Here is a 22,069-nt window from a genome sequence, read left to right on the forward strand (position 1 = left end):
ATTGAGCGAGAAACACTTAACGCGTCATCTGCTGCGATGCCAGATGCGTCTGTCCAAGGGGCCTGCCTCCAACGCATCTCTCGTTTTGTTGTGAAGTCGAGTCAGAGGAGCGTGACGGTGCGTGTACCTAGCTTCGCCGTCATTTTGCAGTCGATTTGAAAGAGTTCTGATAAGTAGCGCTTATCACAAAACGTGAACTCTATGCAATGTCCTGCACTGGCATGGGACGCTACATCTATGTGCAGCGGTGAGTGCACAACGCTTTGCTAAAACTGTCAAATACAACCTGTAAAGCTACAACGTGGCAGCAAACCAAGAAACCTAGCGGTCTTCAGCCTCCTTGAACAACAAAGGCGCTGCTTGAGTGCTTTGCAACGCACCCCACTGCCCATGCCTCGCAAAGAACGAAACTGAGACTGTAGAAAAAGATCCGTAGATAGTTCTTCGCTAGCTAACAAAATCCAATCCGAAGCCTGTACTTCCCATCATTCCCATGGTGGTTGAACGATTGCAGCGCCAGTTTCCTCTCTAGGTTATTATATGAAACTCTAAGGTCACAGCAGAGCTGGTGGGCACCTAGCTGGTCCTTGCTTGGCTAGGCTTTTACCCTCTCACCTCTCTCTTTCCCACCCCTTGATATACGATACTATACATGGCTATGCTTGCTCTCTTTCATTTTTTTTCTTTTTATGTCTTTCTATGTCTCTTTCGCTGCCTTTCTATTTCTTTCTCTCTTTCTTCTCTTTCTTTCTCTCTTTTTTTTCTTTCTCCGTGTGTGTCTTTCTTTCTCTCTGTGTGCTCGTTCTCCCCTCCTCCTCACCCTTACATATGTCCTCCTCTTCCTCACTTTCCTTTCCCACCCCCTTGCTGTGCTATACTATACAGTTCTATGCTATGCTCTGCTAGCGTGCCTGGACAGCCGAGTGGTTAGGACGCTCGCATTCGTATCGTGGGGACGTGGGTTCGAATCTCTCCAAGAAGTTCTCTCTTTCTCTATCTTTCTTTCTATCTCTCTCTCTCTGTACTCGTTCTCTCGGCCATCAGAGTTGTTGAATCCGACTCTGGGAGCGAGGAAGAAGAGGACGACGATGAAGAAGAGGACGAAGAGAGCGCGCGCCGGTTCATGATGATGATAATTTTCAATCTACGACAGAAGGCGAACCTCGACCATAACAACTCTGATGTAATAGGAGCCAGAAAGAATACTCAATACTAGGATAGGAGCGACGAGAAACTCAAAAAGACAGGCGCAACAATAATCGTTGGGGTTTCACGTCCCCGAACCCCGATATGGTTATGAGAGACGCCGTAGTGGAGGGCTCCGGAAATTTCGACCACCCGGGGTTCTTTAACGTGCACCTAAATCTAAGCACACGGGCCTCTAGCATTTCGCCTCCATCGAAATGGGGGGAGGCGAAATGCGGCCGCCGCGGCCGAGATTCGATCCCGCGACCTTCGGGTCAGCAGTCAAGCCCCATAACCACTATAGACCACCGCGGCGGGGTTAAAGGGGTCATGAAGCACCCCTTGGGCTTATTGAAAAAACACAACCTGCGGAAAGCTGACACGGCTATGAACTGCACTGCAAAAATATTACAGTCGTGCGCCCGCGTAAAGGCCACAAGCGGAGCGCGAAGTTGCCGTTTCCTCAGGCGCCCTCTTTTCAAACAGAGGCCGGTTCTCACTCTCGTCGGTGGGCGGGGCGTCTGCACGTTGACGTCGCGGAGACATAGCATGCTTATTGACCGATAGCCGGATGAGATGCGCTTCTTGCCACGGGGTGCCACCACTTGCCCGCGCCGCACTCCTCAGTCTGCTAACTTTACGCGGTAGCTGCACTCGCGCATGCGAATCACAGCGGGAGAGCGATCGCGTTTCATGATGCGCGCTGACGTAACTTCTTACCCCCGTGCCATCCCTCCCTGTCTAGCTTCCAGTGCGCTCGTCGGCAAGAGAAAAGAGAGAAAGCGCTGAGAGCGTGCTCCAGACCCCCGTAACTCCGCTGATTCTTGACGGATTCGAGAAATTTTTGCGGCAATCAATTCGGGAGGCAGTAAACTCCGATACTAAGGTATTTAGATCATTACTTGGAAAAGTGGTTCATGACCCCCTTAACACTGGCGCAAGCACCAACTTTTGCCTGATGTTTAGTATCGAACACTTCGATTTTTTTTTTTATTTTATCTTCTTTGTATGAAACGTTTAATGCATAAAATAAAGCTTATTGACGTGGCATGCCATAGTCTACGTTTTCACGGGGAAATGAGTGTTAATAAAAAAGAAAAAAAATACACAGAGAGATGATGAAGGTAACGCATTCAACAACAAGCGTCTCTTCTTGCATGTCTCATATTTGTGAAATAAATGGCAATGTAACTGAGTCAGCACAGTCGATGAAATATTTAGGGGAGGCCTGTTATGACCTGCTATGGAAGGCTGATTTTTGACGGCTTTCGAGTGAAGCAAATGAAACCATCGGTTTCGTTCCCCACAGCCTGGCGCTATAGGCTAACAAAGAAACAAATGTTCTTGTTTTGGAATTGCGGCAGCTAGGCCGGGATAATGTGTAACGATTCTATTTCTATGCTATTGCTCTTGGCGCTCCCTTACAAAAATGCAGATTGAGTTTTAATTGACCTGGAACCGAGCATGTATTGAGTCAATTGCAGGTCAATTCAACCGCATTGTCTATTGGGTGAGCTCGGTACAGATTTAATTGACTAAAGGTAAGAAAGCGCCAATTTACTCACACTCTATACGCATTAAATTGACTTTAAAAAAACTAAGTGTCAATTGACCCACACTGTATACGCGTTAAATTGACTTTCAATAAACTAAGTGTCAATTGACCCGCAATGTATATGCATTTAATTGACTTTCAAAAAACTAAGTGCCAATTGACTCACACTCTATACGCATTTAATTGACTTTAAAAAAACTAAGTGCCAATTGACTCACACTCTTTACGCATTTAATTGACCTTAAAAAATCTAAGCGCCAATTTACTCACACTCTATACGCATTAAATTGTCTTTGAAAAAACTAAGTGCCAATTGACTCGAACTCAACGTATGCATTATTGACCGGCTACTGAGCCCTCTCAATATAGCATGCAGTGCTACCTCAAGTCTTTTATGTTTTATGCTTCTCTAGTTTGCGATATGACATTTCACTTTTTTTTTTGCATCACAGAAGTGTAATGTCCTAATGTACCTGGAATTATTTTTCTTGTTTATATAGAATAATGTTCTATATAGCTACAAAAGCACCATGAAGCACGCATGTGCAGGGCATCTCCTTAGGTATAGGGCCAAGTTTCACCGGAGGGCCTCCCTCCCGGCCGCCCCCTTTCTTTTTCGTTGTTGAGTACAAAAAAAAAGCAACGGAAAAACGAAAATTAAGCGAGCTAGGTGCTTTGATCGAAGGTCTCAAGATCGATGTTGCTGGTCCCCGCGGCTGTCGACGGGGTAAAGGGGAAGTTAACAGTTCTTTGAAAGCAAGATCAAGGTTTTTCACACCATGAATTGTCAAAAAACATGCGTAGCCATATGTCCCGCTATGACGGATCGTGTCGCGGCCAAGTGCGACACTTGCATTTACTTCAATGATGCGATAAAATTTTGCCTTCCGAGATTAGCAAAAATACCGTTGATTCAATGTTTATCGGAATGTGTTTTCAATGCTTTGACAAGCAGTGTCTTTATTATTATTATTTTATTGCTATTTATTCATGAGAAGTACGATAAAAATGCGGATCGAAGACGTCGTGGTAGCCGGCTTACGCGAAAATACTGCGGATTCGACGAGCGCGTCCTTCAATGGTCGTGCATTTTTTAAGCTGCTCTCCCCCGTGGGGGGAAAAGGCGCGCCCTATTGTTCCGAAACTCGCCTGTCTGGTAAGTCGCGGGCGGTATTGTTTGCACGTGGCGGGGACCATGAGGGGTGAAGAATTCGGAGAACACATGTCGCAAGCTTTCACTGCACAGGTGCAAGGAGGCCCGTCTACTGTTGCGATCAAGAAAATAACGCGGGAAAAGATCAATCTGTATTATATAGGGTGCTAATATTGCGCCATGAATACTTGAAATTTAGTTCACAAATAGGCTTCGCAGAATTTATTGGGAGTTACACCCGTGTAAATTTCTGACGGTCACTTCAGCTCTTGTGTATCCCTCCGCGCCGCACTTCCTTCTTCAGAATTGCTCACCAGCGTCGCGAGTGTGGATCGTGTCCGTCGCTTGCGATCTCTCTTGCTCTGATTTCGTGGACAGCGAGTACCGCGATTTACACAGGCTATCAGCGAAAGTGTGAAGAAGCTACTTCGCTCATGTGCTGCAATTGTGGCCGTACATGGAAGTTTGTTTCGGCGAAACGGTTGTTCATCAGACCCAGCATCGCAACTTTCCTGCGGCAAAATGGACACCTCAGCCTACATGCAAGACACCATCGCAGCGTCCTTTCTGCAAAGCTGCAGAGACACACCGTCACCTTGATGTGCGATCAACATTTTCTGTATTTGCTGGATCTCCAAACCACGTGCCTCTGTTGATTATCTTTGAAGGTAAGTTTATTATTTCCACTGTCTTCGTACGTTCTACTCGAAAGTTATGAAAACTGAAAAAAAGTAGTGTGCGTTGGATGTTTTATCAGTATGCTACTGCGTAACTATTGTGGCTTACATTAATAAACCGTCCTCTTCTACCTATTTTATTTTTTATGACAAGATTTTCTCTCTTTTTTTTTTGTATTTCTTACAGGCAGGCTTCGCCCTGGTTATTCGGAATCAGGCGCAACGCCAACTAAATGATGGCATTCGTCTCTATTGGAGTTTTCATAAAAATAAATATAGATGTTAACAGATCTGTGTTTTCCATTTTGGCTTGAACACTTTACAGAACACCGAAGGTCAGCTGCAGCTTACACAATGAATAAATCACAACATCGGCATCACTGTACATGTGCGTGTATGGTGTCGTTCATGTGAATAGTGGGCCCGTGTACAAATTTGCGACTTCTCTCCCAGTTTTTACCTTGTTCGTACGATTGAACCATTGAAACATCAGCGCCCGCCAGGAAAAACTCTCGCTAGGGCAAAGCATTGAAGGCGGCATGCAGAATTTCTTTCATGTTCGGCACACTAAATTCGAATGTTCAGCCTTATGGCTAGCAAATGCTTAAAAAATACACTGATAGCATGTAATGTATATTATTGGGTACCACTTTTAAAACACAACATTTAAGTGGCTAGTTTTCAAGAAATGTCGCAAATAGCCTACGTTCCTAAACGCGGAGGAACTCAGCCACCATTTTTCACAATTGCGTAACGCGCTTGCATACCAGATGCTTTTTACTGAACACAACTGTTTCAATTGAAACTGCGTACACACAGTCAATAGCTGGTCAAAAGCTCCTTTTGACTCGCACAAAAGACGCTAAATTGACACGCAAAATATGATTTTCAATAGAAACACGGTGGCCAATATCCTTGTGTAACTCAATAGAAAAAGTCAATTGGCGCTCAATTGGCGCTCACAAAAGACGCTAAATTGACATGCAAAATATGATTTTCAATAGAAACACGGTGGCCAATATCCTTGTGTAACTCAATAGAAAAAGTCAATTGGCGCTCAATTTAAACACAATACATCCTATAGAGAAAAGTCAATTTAGCCTTAATTAAACCTCTATAAGCATTTTTGTAAGGGCTCCGCCAGTTGCCTCAGCCGCACTTCTTCCACGCCAACGCCCGGATCGGCCTGCCGTGAACGGTATAGTCGATACGAAAGGAATATAAATGAGCGAAAATGTGTATAGCGAAAACGTGTATAGCTGCGCCCGTAGTGTAATTGGGACTTACGCTAGTCAACTCTCTATATAACTAAAAGAGCGTATGGAAATGAGGTTAGCCCATAACACATTCGAGACACTCAACGAATGCTATATATGTCCCTTGGAGCACGCAATGCGGTGCAGATGCGTACGTTACGTAATCCCGCGTATTGATCACGAAGAAAGTGCTGTAAACAAGAAGACAGACGATCGAATTGCTCGTTGCTCAGTCAGATTAAAGCTCTCCCCTCCTTTCTTGCTGTTCTTGCGGCGTGAAGCTTCACCATCGATATCAACTTTCAGACGCGTTTGCAACATAGCGTGCTACAGTATGTATGTATAGCACGCTATGTTCGCCCGTGAAAGCGCTAATCAGCCTAGCCTGCTCAGACGGAGTGTCGGGAAAACCCGGATATTACCTACACGACGAACTGCGTTGCACTATGTAACTGATAAAAAGTGCCGATTAACCTGCGATGTATTTACATTACGCTGTGTGTTGAAAACGTGAAACTTCGTTAACAGTACAGCCACGTTTGATTTCTAGAAATCTTAAACCGCTCGCCGTTTGACATATGTCGCAAATGCGGTACGAAATATGTTCGCCTTTTCGTTAACCGTTTCATACAAAGGCTCCCTCAAACAGTCCGGAATCATACTAAAACGTAACTGCATATTTTAAACCATCCTTATTGCTATAGGCTCTAGGTTTCTGCTAAGCAGATGTAACCTCAATATTTCTAGATTTAAATTTCGCAGTTTTAACAAGGTACGTATTTAAAAAGCGAATCTTTATGCGTACAAAAGCTAAAAAGAAAGTTTGCAAATTCATTTTTTGACTCACACCGCCCTTTAGAAGACAAAAACAAAAACGTTGTACGGGCATCATAAAAACATTATGGAAGGCCTCAGGAACACGTATTACACTTAACTGGAGACTATGGAAAGCGCCGAGAGTTTTTTAGACAGTGGCTTGAACTACAGGTATTCCTCCAGTCCACAGAATGCACAAAGAAGCCGTTAACCGAGGCGGCAAGGACTGCGTTGCTTGTGAGCGTCGCAGGCGAGGGCGCAACTGAATATTTTAACAACTTCATGTTCGTCCCGAGAGAAGAAAGCTTGAATTTCGAGCGGCGCAACACAGGGCAAGGATGTAGGCAACCTTGTGGGGATCCTCTTGTCCTTTTATTGGGCTCATTGAATAATCAAGACGGTCAATGAGACAGTTTAAATCCTGACGTCGTGAAATAGGAAAGGAAGGATGGCTTTCAAACTGCTGTCGCCAAGGTTGAAGAACGCTGTGTGGAAAATAATGATGTTTCTGAGAGGATTGTCCTGAAAGCTCTTGCAGTACGTCAGTGCGCTCCAAACATTCACCATTAGACACAGTACACTAATTCCACCTCTACTTCCATTTCTAACTGCACTGTTGGAACGCCCCTACTGCTAAGCGCTCAGCATCAACGTCATTACCTTTCGAACTGTCGTCACATTCCAGAAATTCACACCGTGGAGCACCAGTCTGCATTAAAAAAAATATAGTCGCATAGGGCTGAATCTGGCGATTAGGTAGGGTGTCTCAGAAAAAAAAGCACTATCAACATGACTGAGTTTTGCTTTGTTCTCCTGTGCCTTCTTTTCTAATTCTTTTTGCCCTTGGTCCGCCTTAATTTTTCGCTCCTTGCTCTGCAACTTTTGCTACTTCTGTATTCGTACGTTCAAGTTTCGTGGCCGATATCGACCCTTTTTCAAGAATATCGTCTGAAAAAATTCCAGTCAACCTAAGATTTCTTTTGCTCCGGTGTCAACAGTTGTGACACCCATTTTGGCGCAAGCATTTTTCGTTTCCCGAACTTCTGACGAATTTCATTGAACGGACCACTTTCCGAAGTCAAGTGCTCCCGATATCCTAACAGCCATTCGGCACTCAGTGAATACAAGAAAACGCGCACAATCGATATTTTCATTTTCTCGCTAGGTGGAGGGGCGTCTTGATCTTGAATCGTCCATACATGATTTCCACGGTCTTTTAACCGAAAAACATTGCTTCCACTTAAACACAGTTCTTTCCTCTGGGACATGCTTTCAGTCATTTCGCAACAGTCGATAAAATTCTGAGCTATTTTTTTCGCGCACTTCGACAAGAAATATCAATACTGATCGTTTGTTTCTTCTGCATGTTCAATCGTTCGTTCTCTATTAGTACAAAGACTGAATGTGGGTCGCACAAAAAGCGTGGGTGTGAAATTCTGCCATTGGCACACAGCATTCGAGCTAGAAGCAGATGTAAACCTTGTACCTTGTAGTGGAAAGAGCAAGAGGGGCGCCGCTGCAACATTTCCTGAGTTTTCGCTGACTCATTGCACATTGCACGAAACTTGGGAGGGACCTCGTGCAAGCGCGAGCGAAACATTGCGCGAAGTGTGAGCGACGGCCAAACTGCCATTCATAGAGTTTCTTACACTTGCCTAGAGAGGAAACTGGCGCTGCGAGCGGTTGTACGCATGAGAACGATGGGATATGTTAGGTTCGGACTTGGCTCGGGCTGGCATCGTTCACGAAGAGCCCGGACATCTCGAAGATGCGTCTGGCTTCAGCGCATTCTTTGCGTCAAAACGGTTGATTTGGTACTGGAGGAGCACGTAGTAAGCTGTTTCTTCTTTTTTTTTTCCCATTGCACAGAAACGCGTTTTATTTGACTTTGGAAACTTATGGATGACGTACAATTTTACGAAGCCCAAAAAGTAACGAACCCCCGCTAAACTTGGAAGGCAGACGACAAGGCCAGCGTTGACTCTGCGACTACTTGTTGTCTGTTTCTTTCGTTGTTTTGTTATGCCGTACAGGTGGGTGGAATTTTATTCTAGAACGTAATACGCGTGAATAAGGTCCATTTATGAAAGTTTTGTTTTAGAGAAGCTTTATTTGCGCAGTCGTATCCATTTTTTAGCCGGCCTAGCTCAACACAAGCCTCGCAGACACGTATACTATATATATATATAGTGCATGGAATATCGTATATGCTAGGCACTATACATACACCGTCATTCCCATCGCGGCAACGGCGCCCCCTATGAAATTCGCATACACGGTGACGTCAGATTTCCCTCTAGGTATTATTTTAAGAAACTCTATGCTGCCATTCTTGCGCCTTACGCCTGGTCAATCAATCACACGTCGAGACATGGCATTGCGCATGCGTACTCGGTACCTGCGAGACGTGACCCGCAAATAAGCCCACTTCTGGTCAGTCTGCTGAATCAGCGCCTCCAGGCGGCACTGGTTGAATATATCTGCGCATGTATGCGCGTAGGTTATATTGCAATCTTGGGTAGCGATAAGGCGGAGTATGACAAGAAATTCGTATTCCGCGCAGAGCAGCCTCACTCGCAGGGCTCGGCGTGCAAAGAAATTGCATTTATTATTGACCGCTAGAGCGACCTATAAATGGCAGCACCGTCGCTCCTTTAGTGTGGATGTTTGTATATCGTCATTCTGCGCTCCGTAGCTGTCGCGAAAATGTTTCAGTTTCCACGGGGAGGCTTCGTTCGGTTCTGCAATACCGCACCTATTGCACAGAGCCAGAGATAAGATTCCATTCCTATCCCGGCGACGCGGAACATCGTGGCTTGCCAGGTGTCGGAACGGCAAGGCGCTTTGCGATGTTGAGCAGCAAGCATTTCGACCACGGTGGGTTTAAGCGTTCGCTGTCGAAAAGTGTTGATGCTCAGTCAAATACGATAACACCTTTCTCAGTCTTAGTAATCGGCGTATTCACGTTTTTTGCATGCGTGGTTGCTGCGCACTACGTGCGTGAACACCATTGCAGTCCGCGAAAGATCGTGGCGGCTTGGCCAGGGCTACCAGTCATGATTTTCTTATGCATTTACGTACTTCCGCAAGTAAATGAATCGAGTCTACAAGCATGAAATTCATTCTAACTCCTTATAATAATAATTGTTGGGGTTTGCTGACGTCCCGAAATCACCATATGATTATGAGGGACGCCGTATAGTGGAGGGCTTCGGAAATTTCGACCACCTGGGGTTCTTTAACGTGCGCCTAAATCCAAGTTTGTACACGAGCCTCAAACATTCTCGCCTCCATCGAAAATGTGGCCGCCGCGGCCGGGATTCGATCCCGCGACCTTCGGGTCAGCAGTCATTCTACATCCTTCACGCGCCACCTTCGCAGTGAATACAACGTTTGTTTGCGTTGGCTGCGAGTCCTTTTAAACGAGCACATTTTCTGTCCCGCTTACTATGCTGCGAGTGGCGTTCTCAGGGTTCCGAAGTATATGAGCCCTGAAACTCGTCCAGTTTGTGCATCAACTCGTACAGACTAAAAAAAAAAATGTCGTTTCGCGAGCCAGAAACGGGCAGACAATGTAAGCGACGAATGAACATGCGCCAGCGAGTTTATCTATTCAGGTTGATATATTTGTTCTCTGAACCTTTTTAATGGATCTTCCAGAAATGGCTGATGCCCAATATACTGCAAAAGGTGAAGTTTCCGCAGCGTATATTTGTTAGTAGAAGCAGCCTCGAAAGGTGCCATATACACGTGCCGCGACCAACCATGTCTGAATAACTTCACCTTTTATTAGTGTCTTGCGGGGCATGAGCAGTTCAATTCGGCTATTTTTGTCTCTTCAGTTAACTTCAGGTAGACTTATTGTGGGTCTTTGCTGAGCCCGAACGACTGGAGCACGAATGCGATAACGTGAGCGGGACCGTCAGAGCAGCACGTGGAAGAGGCGGCACTGTATTCAACAATATCGCCCGCCGCAACAATTTTGTCACCGTCAACGATACACGTGACGCAATCCCCAACCTCAGTCAGAATTGTGCTCAAAGGCAAGGGTACAGTGACACGGAATTACAAATGTTAGCCTCATAACACGTTGAAAAGCATTTGTTTGATGCGGTCGCATCAAACAAATGCTTTTCGCATCGCCACTCAAAAAGCGACTGACCTTGCTTCCATTACAAAAAGGACATAATGAGTTTACTCAACGTCGACCAAACCGTCCCCGTGTCTTGCATCGTGAATTCTCAGACAACAAGCGCAACACACACTGCTGCGAAAGCGGCGACAAGCCACCGGCATCCACACTTCGGGGTTTCATCCATTCGCCGCTGGGTGGCAACTATGTTCGATCTCGAGGCCAATAGTCGGTTACAACGTTACAACCTTTTGCGCCTTTTGCGCGGAATGGAATGGGAATGGAATTACGTCTTTTTCCGAAAATAGAGCACGTTTTAGTCTAAGCGCTGTTTTTCAAGCTTCAAACATTAGAAAGCCAGGGCCTCGAATTTAACAATTTAACAACAAGACATTGCATACTTGCGCACAGGCGAACACAGAAAGTTCTCCTCACCCCATCCATGCTTGCGAGGCGCGCCTGACAAGCATGAGTGCTGACGAGCAGTGCGGCCAAGTATTCCGTATTTGATACAAAGGCACGGGGTGCCCGAGCGGTGCACTGTTCCAACTAATACCAGCAGATCCTGAGGCTTTTGTTCCCCATTAACCAAATCTTAGTTTTCTCCATATTCACGATCGACCGCTCCAGAGGCGTGGCAAAACTGCTTGGTCTTCTTGAACACTACTTTTGTCAGCACAAAAATACACTATAGCGTCTATTTTAGCATTAACATATTTAAGCTTAAACAATATTAAAACATCACCATTCGTTCAAACATGCTGACCATGCAAATACTGTAGGTAGCGGGAGAACTGCCCCTATGGGAATAAGTTGGGTGGTTGTACTGCACGAGATATGTCACCAAGCTACTATCCCTCGACCTTGGTAACATGTTTTGCGTACTTTTGCAGTCCCTAATGCATCTGATGACATCAGCTTTGTGGGGCGTTCATTCTTAACTCGCTAAAACTATGAAGATTCCTTTCCTACGTTGGGGAATTACAGGAATGAAATTGAACTGCCAGGCCATTCCCGGAGTGGGAATGGGTTAAGTTTTTTCCTTCCCAGGAATTGAAAGGAATGGAGTTGCGGCAAGTTCTAATTCTCCGGAATGGAATTGGAATGGAATGGAGGCGCCCATTCCGCAACACTGGTGGGAAAGTCAACTGACTGAAACGCCCGGGAAGCGCTTGACGTCACACAAATGAGTAAGCGCTAATGAATGAAGCACTTGTGCAAACTGCCTGCGGGAGGGACAGCGACGGCGCTGGGCGGAGTGCACTTTTTTTTTTTTTAGCTTCTAAACTACTATAGGCGGCATCATCATTCTCGAAGAACTGAGGTAGAATCGGATATTAGTTACCGCTGTAGTGCAGACGTCAAAGACCCAAAAAAAGCTGACTGTTCAGATATTGCTAGGCATGTTCAGCTACCTCGCTAAATGCTTACCATCTTCAGCCCAGAAGGTAGCAGTTCGGCTACATTTTTATCATACAGGAAGCAGTGTTTGAGTAGATGCATAATCATGACGAAAGGTGAAGATGCATCCTGAAAACACTGGGATGGAAACTACTGTTCGCCGTTCTTGATCCCCGTAAGGAAAAATAAAAGAAAGGTGGAGTGAGACATGCCCAGAAATGGTATCGGTTTCCCTCGTCTCCAGAATCGCGAAGACATCGAGAGGACCGTGACGTACACGGATCGAGGGCTCTGACGCAAACGGAGAACTTTCACTTTCATCATCGGAATACGATGATGAAAGTGAAAATTAAGACGATAACGAGGTTGGGACAGGCCCTGCGGCGCGTAATTCCCCAACGAACTTGACGTTGCCTATGACAGCACAGAGACGCCTGAAACATTCAGCACAACACATAGATGCACAAAAACATTCGGCACATAAAGCAGTGGCCGAAAAAAAAAGTTCGAGCGTATCCTTATTTAAAATAAATTTTGGGGTTTTACGTACCACGACTGCAGAGTGATTATTAGGCGAGCCGTGTTCGGGAACTCCGAGTTAATTTTCATCCCACCGGGTTTTTTAACGTTCACCAAACGCACGCTACGCGGGCGTGCTTGCGTTCTGCCTCCATCGCAGTGCAGTCACTATGACCGGTATCAAACCCGCGACCTCGTGCAGCGGGTCATACCATTAATTAAGAAAATAAAAGCGTTGTTTCGATTTGCGCGGCGCGACAACCTGTGCTCTGCTGCTGCTCAAACTTGCTGACCTTCTTGGTAATCACCTCGTCTTACGTTGTTTTAAATAAGATGCAATAAATAAATGCTGCCGGGTCTTTTCTTTTTTCTCGACACCCGCCCGCATCTGCCATTTTGTCAATCAGTGAATGACAAGCCAATGGGCCCTGTTATCATGATTCACCTGGTAACATGTCACATCTTGAGAGGTTTTGAAATCTTGGGAGGACCTCACACGCCGTCTCTTATTAAGCGTGGCTTGTACAAATGCCTACTTATTCCTTATTGGAATGTGAGATACGCCCTCTGTGACATCGTGCAACTGTGATGATATATATATATATATATATATATATATATATATATATATATATATATATATATATATATATATATATAATATATATATATATATATATATATATATATATATATATAGCCAGCACGACTGCAGGTACCAGATGGTTAATTTGTTACTTTTGTCTTTATATTTAGCGTCCAATAAATGGGTTTAATAAGTTATTCGTCTGGTCCTTACATAACCCAACTTCGCCAGAAGCGTGTGAAAACTTATAAAGACATAAATTAAGTTCTCCACCATGTCCCGAAAAGAGATATATGCAACTGAATATGCGGTGATGCTACCTGCAAGTGGTGAGTAAGAAAAAAGAACAAAAGAAAGGTACCGGGCACTCTAATGTAGACGGGAATTCAATCAACGCCTGCTGTGTTAATAGTGCCTGCCGAACTGCCACAGCGTCATATCGATCGTGTCACCCGCATGTACCTCCCTCATTCCCTTGTTGTTAACCGCTAATTACGACGTCATGAAGTCGCTTGAACTTTAGGGGAAGTGATTGCGGGGCTGACTTCGGAACGCTCGCCGGTAGCGACATTTTACGTCTCTGAAATTTTTCAAAGTGAGCCATCGCGGCTGCTATCTGCAAACACACGACACCTACAAATTCACAAAGCGTCGAGTGGCCTAAGAGGGACACAGCTGCACCCATCACGAATGCAGTCCTGATTCGATCGCTGGGGAGCGCCGCGCTGGGTTCGGGGGATTTAGTACGCAGTACACACTGTGTCTTTCTTAATTTATCTATAAGCTATTTATTAATGCAGGGGCTGGCGGATTAGCGTGCGAAAGAGTAGCTGCATGGACAAAATGCCGGGTTTTTCAAGAAATGTGTCCAGAATCCTCAAAAATCACGAGAATGCGATATTTGCTCGATGCTTTGAGAAATGCTTTTTCTCTAGCGGCAGGCATCTTAAAATGGTTGAAGACATCATTTGGGACAGTAGTTAAGAAAGTTCAATTAACTTTTTCATTGGTGGAATTAGGTGGTTATGTCGAATGGGATAATTGAAGTCCTTCATGTGAAGAACCCAGTGCAGCTTTGAGATATAGAAAAAGCGGCCTCGAATGATTACAGTGGCGTAATGAAATTCAACGAAATTCAACGACGAAACCGAAACTGAAGCACCGATGAGCGCAACAAGCAGACGACTAGAATGATGTCACTGTTCAAGAGAGCGACTGAAGAGGTGCAGGACGCTCACTGATTCTATACGTCTCAGAAGAATATCACAGTAGCACTCTTCCCCATTTCGGTTTCGGTTTCGCCGCTGAATTTGGGTGAATTTCATTACTTCGCAATTATTACTGGAGCGGCTTTTTCGAAATCTCAAAGCTGCAACGGGTTCTTCGCATGAATGACTTCAATTCTCCCATTTGAAGTAACCGCCAAACTCCACTAATTAGACAGTTACTTAATTTAACTTTCTTAATTACTGCCCCAATTATGACTTTGGCCTTCTTCATATGCCTGCGGCAATAGAAGAAGCAATTGTGAAGGCATCGAACAAACAGCGCTTTTCCTGATTTTTGACAATTTTGGGCACATTTCTTGAAACACCCTGTATAGTAGCGAATTCGCAATGAGAATGATAGAGGAGGAGAGTGCCAAGCTAGTACATCAAAATTCTGTCTGCAGCAATAATGTGGCCACTTCAGTGCGGCCCACTGTTTGAGTAGTACGAGGTGTTGACCACCATTTTAAAATGCTTTATTATTCTGCTATATGAACTCGTGGTAGCGAAAGCGTTCCTGATCAGGAAATAAAATCCGAGGCAAATAAACCTTTTTCTTTTTTTTTAGACCGGCGCAGGTCGTTTTTTTTATACAGTAACTTCGGTAAAATTCTCAGTAAACTGAGTAAAAGTAAGCAAACTACACAAATCATGAAGTTCAGTTGTACGTATGCAAGTAAATTTTAATGGCGTATATGCATTCTACTGGGAACAGTGCCGGCGTAAGCTCACGAAGAAAAAAAAACTTTTTGGTGAGAGGGTCAAGTTGGCACTGTCGGGTCAGTTCATGGAAAATTCAAAAGGTCAGACCCTTTTATATGGGGGAGAAGTTCATGCCATCTGGGAATAGCCAAGGATGGAGGAGAACAAACGAGATGCGCAGAAAGTAGGAGTTGAAATAAAGTGCAATGGCCCTTTTTCATGTTTCCTCGTAAGTCCTCCAATAGGTCACCGAAAATGGCAGTGTCTGCGTTGAGAAAAGCGGTCGTAAAAGCAAGCGCGAGGCAAGCACCATCATGACCCGAGACGGACGTGAGAAGAGCAATAAGCCACACTTCAAGTAAGATTGGTGGAGGTGACGTATTTTATACCTCTTTATTTGGATTTTTTTCTCTCCAACGCCACTTCGTACGTTACCGTTATCGCAAGAAGCGGATATTTGGCCTGACCTATGAAGAACACGATAGGAGGAATAGAAACAATAACGGTATCCGGTCTTACGAGGGTCTTTTTTCCAGTCCAGATCTCGAACGATGAGCCGTCAGAGCCGGCCCGCCGAGAACGAGCTCTGAGATTTGTTCACAAATGGCTGCTGACCCGGTAGCGTGGCTGCAGTGGTTTCTTGTTCAAATGGCGCATCATTTGATGCCCGTTTTATTGCGATAGCATTTACATGGACACTCTCGACGTGTTTTTGCCGTAGGAGTCGCCGTCGCTGTCATGTTGCGTATAAAGTCCAAATCGATAACATCCCCCCACGCATCGTATGTTCTACCCGCGGGTAAAAGCGTGCTAACGGGGGCGACGAACGCGGCTGAGCAGAGATCAAACGAGCCAGCCCATCTCCGTCGTTCGAAGGGCGCATGCGATAACGTCACCCCGTCTGCTAGGCCTGCCGTCGAATGCCGCTCAAGCGGAGAGGAAACGCGCCACCCGTCTTGAAAGAGCATGAAAGGACACGGGAGAGGGGGGGGGGGTATAGGGTCGCTCGAGCAGCAACCGTGAACTTTGATTCTACGGGCGCGGTCGCGATCGCTGGCGCGTGCGCTATCTCGGCAGGCATCAGCGGACGTCTCCACGCGAAGAGACAATGCGAAATCCGCTCCTGTCCCTGGAGCGGCCTTATTCTTTTACACCAGCGTTTTGTAGAGTTACGGGAGTCTGGATATAATATATTTAGCTGCCAGCCTTACTTCGTATAACATTACAATTCGTTGCTCTCTCATTCATTGCTTCGCCCTTGCGGTGATGCTGCGATTTTTCGGTGCGGAAGTAAGTCGCCCAGGTGCTGTGTAAGCGTTGGCTTAACTCTTTCCGTTCTTTAGCAAACGCTGCTAACAAATCGGTATGGAGCGCGCTTGTGCGGAAATTAACGGTAACAATGCAACCTGTGGCGTGGCGCAGCAATTTTCTGCAACAGCACAGCACATACGTTCAGACGACAGTATGGCAGGAATTTTAAGTATCTGCAGTATTGTTCGACACCGTTGGAGATCGCATATGTTGAAGAATAGACACAATTCCCAAAATCTACTTCACCATAAATGCATACGACATAACGTTATGGACAGCGAAACAATCTCGTGTGAAAACGCAGTGATATGCGTATCCTGCATTCATGGAAGACAAAGCCATGCCGTTGGCTTACACACAAGGACCGACATGATCCACAATAAGAGAACAAGCCGCAGATATCATGCGCTCGTGGAGAACAAAAATTAACGCTGAACGGACAGAACAGCAAAGAACATCATAACCGGAAGAACAAAGCGGGTCACGCATTTAGTAGCCATGCTGTAGAAATAGAGTAGACGCTTCGTATATGCTGCATCGCTACAGCATCTTGCACTGACAACACGCAAGACCAAGTGCAATGCACTTCAACGGCATAAATGAAAACGCTAATTGAGCTTCAAGGTACAGTGTGAACCATAGTACCGTTTATTGAGAGGCTTCGCGGCAGTTTCTTAAAGGGGCCTTGCAAAACTTTTCCGGCATGGTCAGAAAACGCTGCCGGTAGTCGAGGCTCTGAGAACACACGAGCCAAAAATTATAGCGCAGCACACGGCCTGGAATTTACAACTAATCCTTAAAGTCAGCTTGAAATAGTCCCTTTTCTTTTTACAAATGATGCCATATATCCAAATGACCGCGCCATATACCCAAATTCATGGCCATTGGCTGATTTGAGCATTGTGGGCTGCATAGTTACTGTGGCTGCCGCGGGAGGTCGCCACGTGCCCGCGCGCTCGCTCGCGGTCAAACTGAAAGCAAGCAGCGCGTTCGAAGAAAAAAAAAAGAAAAAATGCTGAAGGTCATGACACGCGCGTAAAGTAACTTCTTTTCCCCCTGCCATCCCTCCTTGCTTAGCTTCCAACAAATTCTCATTCTCAAAACTGAAGCCAAGAAATTCTCATTTCTTGGCTTCAGTACTTCTTTACTTACCGTATTCAGTTCGTTGCATGCAACGAAACGAAATCCCGAGCCCGGCCGTTCATACTGGAGAACCACTGGGGTCTGTTATATGTATTTTACTCTTCTTTATATACCTTAACGACCTCTCAAATTGTGTTTCTTCTAATATTCCCCTCTTTGCTGACGATTGTGCCATATTTCGTGAAATGAACAACTCTGGCGATACAACCTCCTTTCTAAGCGATCCATATGCTGCATGTGAATGATGTAACATGTGGCTCATGGAGCTAAATCTTGAAAAAAAGTAAGTGCAGAGCACTCCGCTTAACTCAAACTGCCACTACCTCCCCTTATTATGTTCTCACTAACAAGACTCTAGAATCTCTTTCCTCCTATTATACTTTATGCTTCTGATCTTAACTGGGCATTTCGCATCCTCTGTATTGTTAACAATGCTAACCTCATGCTTGGTTATCTTCTTCGTAGCTTATCTTCTGCCCTTTCTCTCAAGTAACTCCTCTACGAACGTCCTGTCGGAAGTAAAATTGAATATGCGGTCTTTGTGCGGGATGCATTCACAGGCAAACTCGTTAACGAAGTTGAACTTGTTTAGAGTAATGCTGCCGGAATTATTACTGACAACTAGAACTGCTCAGCAAACGTTACGTCCGTGAAAAATTGCTTCGAAATATCCTCACTTGCACCTCCCTCAAGATTTTCACGCACGTTATCTTTCATAAAGTTTATTAGCATATCCCGCAGCTTTTACGTGATCTACTTTCCCCACGTATTTTCATTTCTGTTCGCATTGACCATAGTCGGTATCAACATGCTCCCGTTGATTTGTCTCTCGGACCTTGAAGGGAGCAATCAAGAGGAGCGTCAATGTATGACCTCCTTCGCTTCGAACGGAAGAGTTGCAAATGAAATCCTTCGCAAATGAAATGCTCGTATCGCGAACGTGTGCAAGCCGCAGAATGAGATTCTTTCTCTCAAAGGGATACTGACGCCAATTTTCGAAGCCGAGTTTAACCGGCCATACAAATCTCCTGTATACAGAGACGGCTGTAAGCAAGTGTGAAGCTCGGTAAATTCTGATAAGATATTTTACTTTGGCATTAAAGTCTATTTTCGCATGGCGCACCTACTGACATCGACACTATCGTGACGTCAGGCGAGTGTCAATTCTGCTGACTTCACGCACCAGTATGGCTAGTTGTGATGACGTGAGCTACCAAAACATTCAATATGGCCCCTTATGCTTCACCAACAGAGCCACGGAGCGGAGCGGCCGTGGAAACGTCACGATATCTTGCGCGAGCACGTGACATACTGTGTTGTGACGTGCTGGCGTGTTGCGACGTACTCGTATACAGTAAAACCTCGGTGATACGAATCTCGCGGGGTTACCAAAAATATTCGTATCATCCGAAATTCGTATCACCAGAAAACACGCAAAATTAGTATGCGACAAAAGAAAGTTGGCATACGTTTTGATTTAGCGTTTCTCAGGGCCGCAGCGACATCATCAACAGCTCTGAATGATTGCCAGTAAACTTTTTAGACGTCAACGATCATATTTGAACTCGTAAATACTATACGGTGCGTGCGCGCGTGCGTAATTAATGAACCAGATGTGACGTGTGACCGCTAGTAACCCCTTCCTAATCGTACTACGCTTTCCTGCATGACAACAAATTACTGCGGCAAAAGTAACTCAAGAAGTCCTTTGCACGCGATATATGAAGGCCAGAAAATTTTAGAAGCGCTGTCCTTTGTTGCTGTTATTTTCTTATCGCGGTGGTGTTGGGGGTGCTCCTCGGGAGATTTACGGCCGTGCCCGCACGATCAGTAGGTTTGCTCAAAATTCTGGAGTCTCCCCTGCAAATCGGAGTGTTGGCAGGTGTGCGCATACGTTGAGAGGCCTAGCTCCTTCGCCAAGACCGTTCGCTTCGTCTCTAGGGGTCTTCGTCCACCTTTCATGGGACTTCGTGATGTACCCGCAGCCCAAGTTTCAGTCTTGTTTGATAGAACGTCTGATTGCGAGGACATGGCTTGCATCGACGTGGCAGGCACGTGTTAACGCACTACAAAGACGCTGCTGCCTCGAGCACAGCAGCACGCGTGAACACGTTGAAAAAAAAAAAAAAGAAACGCGTCGTCAACGCCATCTGTAAACTACTAAACGCGAAGGCGCATAACCGTGTTTAAGATTCGGGCGCACAATCTCGGAGGCAAGACGCACCGTTGATGGTCGCGAAGCGCGCATGCCCGCGACAACGCAGGACTGCGGCCTCTTCCGCGACAGCGCGGGCAGCGCCTGTTCGTACCTGTGCGCTCTAGTGTACATTCGTATCAAACGTCGCGGGGTGAAAATCAGTTCGCAACAACCGCACTCCAATACATTACAGGCTAATAGGCCTTGGCCGGGACGACAGAAAAATTCGTATCACCCCGAAATTCGTACGAGCCGTGATCGTATCACCGAGTTTTTACTGTACTGTGTTGTGATGTCAGAGCACAGTAGGAACCGAACTAGCTTTGAAAAACATACTGTAATTACTTTTTGAGGGTGCACTCTCGCTTACCACTACATTTTCTAGGCTCTTGAGGGCTTGGCCTCTCGTTTGACGAACAAAAAAAAAAGAACGACAACAGGACATTTTCGTGTCAGTACCCCTTTAATGTTCTCATGAATGAAGCTGTATTTCTCAGAAATAAACTAAAAAAAAGTGTTCCGACACTATACGTCTGTATGATATTTTTTGATACCATCAGTGATACCATCTGTTACACGAATACTCTCAACTACCGTCGAATTAAACGGCAGTTAACACTGAAACTGCAGTTTAACTTAACAGCAGTCTACTTGGAGTTACACAGCACTTCTCGCGGTCAGTTCACTTAAGCCACGTCGTCATGTGACAGCGACTTGTAAGCTTCCCTAAATGCTTGAAAAACGTTTTAACTAGTACTTTTCTCACAGTCACTAATATCGATGACGTTACTGACAGCAACAAAAGAAAAAGAAGAAAGAGCTAAGTGCACGTAGGTCTCATTCGGGGCGTGATGGCAAGCGCCACCGCTCACACTTCTGCGTCATACATCGTTCGCCTCAGTGCTACAATGAAAGACGAACATCCTGTTCAAGGGAACGCAGGAAAACAGAGTGAGTGGCTCGTCGTCGAAAACGTGTATCGTGTCAGACGCCAACCGGTGCGTGCCGCCCACGTGTTCATCTGAAACCCGGAAAACTAGCCGCTCCCTCCACTCCCCCGAATGGCTTGACTTCCGTTTTCTTAGCTCCCAGAAAAGATCCTGGGGATACAGCGCAAATATTAACCCTTTATGGCCCATTGATTCCAATTGGAACAATAAATTTCGTAGGTCAGTCAGCAACCACCTGGTAGAGAAAAGAAGGTTGTTCTTCCGCTACAACTCGTACCTAGCATGTGCTTATGTGCTGCCAACATGGTAGACTCAAGAAAGTGAGGTGACGTGTGAACAAATGAATTACAGAAACGCTCGCCCTGTTCCCGCATTTCGCTGAGGCAGCTCCTTCTCTCACTCTGCAGAGGTAGGGCGTTTGTTTCAGTTTTGTATACAAAATTTGAATTTTTGCTATTGGGTACTATTCTATACCATCGAAATAATTTTTTATAAATTAATAAATAACATTACAAATACTAGTTAATTAATTAATTTGATTGAAATGTGCGAGCACAGATTAAAAAATATTTTGGACTACCACGATCACGCGCATCTCAGATTGTAAAAACTGGTTGCTGACATTGAACAGAGTTAATTTGGGTCTGAAATGATTAAATGCTGCAAATATTAACGCTGTTATGCTACTGCAGCGCTTTAGTTAGATCCTCGTGCAGCCACTCCTCCTTATTAATAAACGACGCATGCGCATGAGCTCACACAAAGCGGCTCACTGCGACTAGAAATGTACTGACCTGTGTGCAGGCTTCAACGTCGAACTACAAAAGTAAAACGACTTAAACCTGTTATGAAAATAGCGTAAAGTGATTGTTCGTCGGATGTTTGCATCTGTGAAGCTCCCTTCGACACCAGCGGAATGCGTTAACGAACTGCTCAGCGCAACTTTAATGGGGCCTTCTGAATATCACCTGCAGTGCTCTATATATGCGGCAGATGATGATGAGTGAACTTTATTTTGGTCCATAGAAGACGCAGGGGAGATCGCGCGCCACCCGACTAGTCCCACGTAGGGACTGTATCCGGTAGGAGCTTATTTTTCTTACGGAAAAATATAACTTGAAAAGATTAGCTGTGTTTGTGAAATGTCTGCGGCACAAAAAAAAAAGTAAGATGCTGTTATATGGCCTTTCGGGCATTTTCTAGGTAAGACCCGGAGTC

General features: G+C 45.3%; 1 protein-coding gene and 1 long non-coding RNA gene across 2 annotated transcripts in view; one reads left to right on the forward strand and one right to left on the reverse strand.

Moving 5' to 3' along the window:
* Positions 1-22,069, reverse strand: part of LOC119397669 (high-affinity choline transporter 1) — a 98,292-nt gene that overhangs the window by 74,808 nt on the left and 1,415 nt on the right. The window lies entirely within an intron of this gene.
* On the forward strand, positions 4,169-4,858 carry LOC125758752 (uncharacterized). The gene is made up of 2 exons (XR_007416389.1): positions 4,169-4,561; positions 4,758-4,858. It is a non-coding gene; the product is annotated as an uncharacterized LOC125758752 (long non-coding RNA).

The sequence above is a fragment of the Rhipicephalus sanguineus genome, chromosome 1 (genome assembly GCF_013339695.2).
Source record: "Rhipicephalus sanguineus isolate Rsan-2018 chromosome 1, BIME_Rsan_1.4, whole genome shotgun sequence".
NCBI classification, from domain to species: Eukaryota; Metazoa; Arthropoda; class Arachnida; order Ixodida; family Ixodidae; genus Rhipicephalus; species Rhipicephalus sanguineus.